Consider the following 7749-nt stretch of genomic DNA (forward strand, 5'->3'; position numbering starts at 1 on the left):
TCGGACCTAAGTTACGTCCGAGAGAGGGTAATCATGTGTATACTGATGGTAGCTGAGTAATCTCGAATGTTGCGGTGTTTGCTAAGCGGTTTTGAGTAGAGCTTAAGTTTATAATTGTGTTTTAAGTTTTAACTTGATTATTTTCAAGCCACGATGAACCGAGACCTAAGCTACGTCTCGAGGGGTAATTAAGTAAAATAAAATATTTTATGCGTCAGCTTATTCACCAGTATGTGTTGCTGACGTATTTAAAAATGCTTTACATGTAACGAAGAATACACGCGCTTGAAGAATCGATGTCATCAATAGGCGATCTGATGTCTCAGATCATTTTTGTTAATTATTAACTTGAATGGTGGTTTATATAAACAATGAATATTTTGTAAATATTAAACGGGTATTTTAAAATTTCGTCTTTTGATATGTAAATATTATTATTTTAATCCACGCTAATATATTTCCGCATTAACCCATAACTCTGATTTATTTACAAAAGGGGTACCAACTGTTGGTCGCACGCCCAAGCCCATGATATGGGTGTGACAGGTTGGTATTAGAGCCATCGATCTTAGTGAATTAAGTACTATTATTATTGTTATTTTTATTGTTATTATTATTACTATTATTATTATTATTATTATTATTATTATGTGTCTATTTGAATAGGGATAAGATAGGCTGGTAACATTTTCTATACCTCATCTATCTAAACCACCCATAGATGTCATTCAAGAAGATAACATACGGCTTTATACGCGACACAAGGAAAGCTGGATGCCCCGAACCAATTCTCAAGGATAACATGAGTGAAGACTACTACGAAGACTTCTTTAACCAAGATCACCCAATCAAACGACCCACACCGGTACATTTCCCCGGCACTACGCAACTACCAATCAATTTACCAAACAGTCCACCAATGCAAGGGTACGAACCCCCAAGAACCTCAACTTACCATCCGTCAAGCATCCCGGAGCATCATCCGTCCAACATTCCTATGTATCACCCATCTGACGTTCCAATGTATCATCCATCCAAAATCCGGACATACCACCCGTCCTATGAAATGCTGGCCAATATACAAATAAAGGTTGAACCGGAATCCGACTCTTCCGATTGGATGTAATGCCATTCCGACCAAAGACGATGGTGTACTGGAACATCTGCTCGCAACCCCACCAAATATCAAGCCAACTCCTATTATGGTCCTTCGCGGAAACCGAATATGAGAGTCATTCAACCGTACGAAAAATATCACCTGGACCCTATAGTGACTGAAACAGCAATTGAGGAAGATGACCTAGAAGAGGAAGAAGACCCGGAAGAGGATGAAGAAATTTCTGAAGAAGTAACCACACCAAGAGAAGAACCTTCAATTGACTCAAAATGTGATTGTCCTCTAGATGAAGGTTGTACACACCCTTTCTACCACAGGAGCCCATGCTATGATCCCGAAGATCCTTATGTGCAATACATTCAAGGAAGAAAGACCAGGTTTCCACAAGATTTCCCACATTTTCAAAGAAACATTCCTTCGATCTCAGAACAAGCTAATGAGATCCGTCAACAAGAGGCAGCCGCAGAATCATTTTTCAACAATCCATTTGAAGCACCCTCATCGCCATATCCGAAGAATAACTATGACATCGTGATGATGGGATATTGTGATCCGCCGCCACAATACAAATATCCATTTGTCATTCCACAATCTCAAGAGGAACATCTGGATCGGGCACTGTATGAGACTGACGAGTTGAGGAAGAAGGTTGCTAAATACGAAAGCAAAAAGAAGAAGACGGGAGATAAGCTTCTTCACAAATGCAACAAAATGAAGAAGATGGTCAAGAAATTCATGAACGATTAAGAATTACGATGGTGTAGTCAGTTGTCTGTTGTTTATGTAACCGTAATGTGTTTAAAAATAAGAACAATGATTGTTCTAGTATGGATAGGGATATATATATATCAAGTGATGATATATATATATATATGTGTGTGTGTGTGTGTGTGTCATTACAATATACATATATATATGAATAAATAATAATGTATATTTTAAGAAAAGAATATAATTATTTCTAAATGTCAAACCAAGGATCAAATAACGCAGAAGCTTCTCGAAAAAGGGAAGATAATCACGCTGAAAATGAACAAGCTCAACAAATACCCAAACATTCTATGAAACAAATACAAGAGATGATAACTAAAGCCGTGAGAGCTGAGTCATATATTAGAACTGAATCTAGGCAAACCCGTACCGAACATTCTCGAAAATCCATAAAATCCAAATCCCGTCCTAACCCGTCTCACTCCGAAGAGAGTGTACATGAATCAAATGCCGGGGTGAATTCAATCGAAATTTCAAGAAGCTAAAAATTGAAAGTTGTTTGTTCAAAGACTTCAAAAACTTTGGCACCAAAGAATTCTATGGCGATAAGGGCGCCAATGCGACGTTAAGGTGGCTGGAGGAGATGGAATCTGTGACACCCCGACCAAAGGCGGAACATGCCGGGGCGTAACGTATTGATTGGACAGTAGCTCAAAAGACACTAATTAAAGCGACAATAATTATTTAATTTCATTAACATTTAAGCAAGTATACAAATTCAATAAACAGAACAAATACATCATACTTTGTATTTTGAATAATATCCTAAGGTAAAAACTAAACTCTTCAATCTTGATCAAAGTAAATTACTTGTACCTGTAGCATGTATAAAAATAGAGTTTGTCAACACGAATTTTGGTGAGAATACATAAGTTTTAGTTATATATAAATAAATAAATCACAATTCATATGTAAGTGATGAGTATTACAAATCTTATGAAAATGTAAACAACTAAATATATGTTGACCCATTCTTATTGATACGAAATCAAAGTACTAGGGTAAATGTATGATCATACTAGATGAGGATAGATAAGGATGAGATATCAACCACCAAACATAAAATGATCAATTAAGCACATAGCGCATTAACATAGAATATGCAATAATCACACATAAACATATATTGAATTGTGTTTGAATAAATGTGGTAAATAGTGTAAATAAGGTATACATGCTATCACAAAAATATAAAAGATGAAAATGGGGTATGTAATCTCACCTTAACAAGTTGATTAACAAATATGAGATGGCGATAAAAAAAATTAAGGTAGAGACGGTCGAACTCCTCGGTATATGTCAACGAGAGTTCCTAGTTTTTTAAAGATAATATCAATTTATTATAAAAATATTAACAAAACTTATAATGAATTTGATATTTGATTGGGTCTTACGTAAAATTGTTATTTAAAATATCATTAGATTAATTATTGAAATATGTAAATAATAAGAACTAGAGGGTATAAAAATAGTATGGTTACAAATCGTTTAAAAGAATGTCGGGGTATTTTATGGTTTAAATTAGTACTATTAGTATTATTATTAATTTAGTAATGTTATTACTATTACTTTTATTATTAAGACTTTTGAACAAATAAAATAGAATATATATATACACACGTATATATGCATATATATATGTGTATATATATATATACGTATATATATATATATATATATATATATATATATATATATATATATAAAATTACGTATCATAAGCTCAAAAGACAAGAAAACATGAAGCCAAGGGTTCGGTTTATCAAGATAGCGTTTAATTTGAGTTGAATTAACAATAAAAATGATTAAGAGTAATAATAAAAACATAAGTATATAAAATAAAACAAAAATAACAAAAACCGGGCCTGGGAGGGCTCGAACCTGCGCCCAGGCTGGTTCTCATGTTTAGTGCATACGTTGCCGGCCATCTGAGCCAGCACAGATGTTGGTTAGATGGTGAACTTGCAAATTAATAAACACATCTAGTTTCTCTTGTTCTTCCCCAAATCAAATACAAACCCTAGAAATTCAATCGGGTTTAATACTTATAGTTAATTAAAATTGATTTAGGGTTTACAATTATTAGTTAAAAACGAACCAAAAACATGTTTCAATTACCAATTTGGGTGTCGGGTTAAGGGAGAAAGAAACGAGGGTTCGCGGCTTCAAACTTGAACTTGATTTGGATTTGGACGGCTTCTATTAGTAAAAGTGTGTTATGGGTTAGTGTCGGCGTGGTGCAGAGATGGTGTGGAGTAATCTAATTGCATTATGGCTAAGTATATATGGTGTTTTAGGGTTGGTTCAGCCGCAGATTTGTTAATGCTGGAAACGAGTCAAATTTGCTGTCAAATGGGAATCATATTCCACATATAGAGTGTCGGTCGATTCAATTTTGTTAACAACTGATTTGATACATTCAATTTATTATAAAAATATTAACAAAACTTATAATGAATTTGATATTTGATTGGGTACTACGTACAATTGTTATTTAAAATATCATTAGATTAATTATTGAAATATGTAAATAATAAGAACTAGGGGGTATAAAAATAGCACGACGTGACATAACGGTTACAAATCGTTTAAAAGAATGCCGGGGTATTTTATTGTTTAAATTAGTACTATTATTATTATTATTATTATTAGTTTAGTAATGTTATTACAATAAAAATGATTATGAGAAATAATAAAAACATAAGTAAATAAAATAAAACAAATATAACAAACACTGGGCCTGGGAGGGCTCGAACCCGCGCCCAGGACAGTTCTCATGTTTAGCGCAAACGATGCTGGCCATCTGAGCCAGCACAGATATTGGTTAGATGGTGAACTTGCAAATTAATAAACACATCTAGTTTCTCTCGTTCTTCCCCAAATCAAATACAAACCCTAAAAATTCAAATCGGGTTTAATACTTATAGTTAATTAAAATTGATTTAGGGTTTACGATTATTAGTTAAAAATGAACCAAAAACTTGTTTCAATTACCAATTTGGGTGCCGGGTTAAGGGAGAATGAAACGAGGGTTCGCGGCTTCAAACTTGAACTCTATTTGGATCTGGACGGCTTTGATTAGTAAAAGTGTGTTATGGGTTAGCGCCGGCGTGGTGCAGAGATGGTGTGGAGTAATCTAATTGCATTATGGCTAAGTATATATAGTGTTTTAGGGTTGGTTCAGCCGCTGATTTGTTAATGCTGGAAACGAGTCAAATTAGCTGTCAAATGGGAATCATATTCCACATATAGAGTGTCGGTCGATTCAATTTTGTCAACAATTGATTTGATACATTCAATTATGCGTATAATCCGTTAATTACAGAGCAAGAAAAAGAGAAGGGGGGGGGGGTGTTTGGCTGGTTCGTGAAGAAGAAGAAAGAGGAGGGAAAGTTTGGAAGTTAATTGCACTTTGGTCCATTGACTATAGGTGGGGGTGCAAAAATGGTTAGAGCTAAGTTAAGGGAGCTAAAAGTACTAGTTTATAACAATTAATAATAAACAAAAATCAAAACCGAGTGTCGGATAATAATTAATTATCAACGTGATTAATAAATTAATGACGAACAACGATAGTCCGGGTAATAATAATATTACATGAATAAAAAAATAATAAAAAAATTTAAACGAGTCGGTTTGTCGGGTCCGAAAATTGACGAATGTTACAGAATCAATAGTGATAATCAGCAAAGGCGCCGAACAAGAAAAGATCCAATATACGGTGCAAATGTTCAAGGAAGAAGCTTTAGAGTGGTGGAACACTCTCATCATGAGTAAAGGAAGACAAACATTGTACAATCTGATGTGGGAAGAATTCAAAGACATGGTGCTAGCAAAATTCTGTCTGATGCATGAAACTGACCAAATCCAATCCAAGTTCCTCAATCATAAAGTGGTTGGAACTAATCTCCGTGAGTACAATACCAAGTTTCACGAGTTCTATAGACTCGTGCCCCAGCTGGCGCCTGAATACAACAAAGTAACACGATATATCTAAGGACTTCCGCGAGAAATTCGCGACATGGTAAGGTCTCACTTACCCCAAACCGCTGACTCCGCCATGGAATTAGCCGGTTATCTGATGAATGGTGTAATCCATAAATAAGAGGTAGACAAGAAGGTGGTGTAATAAAACGACCCCAAGAAGACTGGAGGTGCCTGATTCAAGGGCAAGAGTGTAGAACATAAAAAATATGGATTCAATTCCAACTACACCTAATGTAAAATCTGCAAGAAGTGCCATAAAGGACAATGCCACTTTTCTCCGTCCACAACTGTTTGTGATTCATGTCACAAACCCGGCCACGCAACGGCCGATTGTTGGAAAAAGACGATGACTTGCTATAATTGTAAGGAAATGGGTCACCTTAGCTTCGAGTGCCCCAAGAACAAACCCGATGCTGGAGGTGTGGGTGGAAGTGGTCAGAAGAACGAGCCAAGGAAGGGAAATGCTCGAGTATTCGTTCTTGACACAAAGAAAGCGGTCGATATGCCGGAAACTATCACCGGTACGTTCTTAGTTAACAACATGTACGCTAGAGTTTTATCGATTCAGGTGCCAATTTAATTTTTATAGATTATAACTTTTTTAGTCTATTAAACTAACCTCTAAAGAAATTAAATAAAACTTTATGCATCGAGACCGCTAGTGGTGAAATCGTTAAAATCTCCGAAGCTCTAGATAACGGAAAAATTATATTAGCTGGTTATTTTCAACCCATCCAACTATTACCCATGACTCATGCTGGTTTTGAGATAGTACTTGGTATGAACTAGATATACAATAATCATGCCTGTATCATTTTTAATAGCAAATACATTGAACTTTGAGCCCATGATAAACAAACCATTCAAATTGAAGGGGACAAATGCGCTGGCCAGATTAGCATAATCTCCATGATTAGGGCTAATAAATGTTTAAATCAAGGATACTTAGCATTCATGGCTTACGTCACTAGAGAATCCAAACCAAAGGAGATAAAGGACGTGCCTATTGTCTCCGAATTTTCTGATGTCTTTCCCGATGAGTTACCAGGAATTCCTCCCGATCGAGAAGTCGAATTTAGAATAGATCTTATGCCTGGAACCGCTCCAATCGCCAAGGCTCCGTACCAATTAGCGCCAACCGAGATGATGGAGTTAAAGAAGCAATTAGACGAGATACTCAAGAAAGGATTTATTCATCCGAGTTCATCACCATGGGGAGCGTCGATTCTCTTTGTCAAGAAGAAGTATGGATCTACGCGAATGTGTATCGATTACCGAGCCCTGAACAAAGTAACCATCAAGAACCGATACCCATTACCCTGAATCGAGGATCTATTCGACCAACTGCAAGGCGCAAGCTACTTCTCTAAGATAGATCTGCGTTCCGGCTATCACCAATTGAAAGTCCAATATGAAGATATCCCGAAAACTACTTTTCGAACAAGCTATGGACATTATGAGCTTACGGTCAAGCCGTTTGGTCTCACTAATGGCCTAGCCGCGTTCATGGACATGATGAATCGAATTCGTAAACCTTACTTAGATAAATTTGTTATCGTATTCATCAACGACATACTTATTTATTCTAAGTCAAAGGAAGATCATGTTTTGCATCTTAGAATCTTGCTTGAATTACTTAACAACGAGAAGTTGTACGCCAAGTTTTCGAAATGCGAATTTTATCTTCACAAAGTACAATTTCTTGGTCACATCATAAACGTGAATGGAATTCAAGTGGACCCTACAAAAGTTGAAGCTATCTCAAAGTGGAAAATTCCAAAATCGCCAACCGAGATCCGAAGTTTCTTAGTTTGGCCGACTACTATTGTAGATTCATTGAAAATTTCTCTCGAATAGCCGTTCCTCTAACTTCG

Source organism: Bidens hawaiensis, unplaced genomic scaffold (genome assembly GCF_021521415.1).
Source record: "Bidens hawaiensis isolate Kalapana, Puna unplaced genomic scaffold, B.hawaiensis_p1.1 tig00006359_1, whole genome shotgun sequence".
Classification (NCBI taxonomy): domain Eukaryota; kingdom Viridiplantae; phylum Streptophyta; class Magnoliopsida; order Asterales; family Asteraceae; genus Bidens; species Bidens hawaiensis.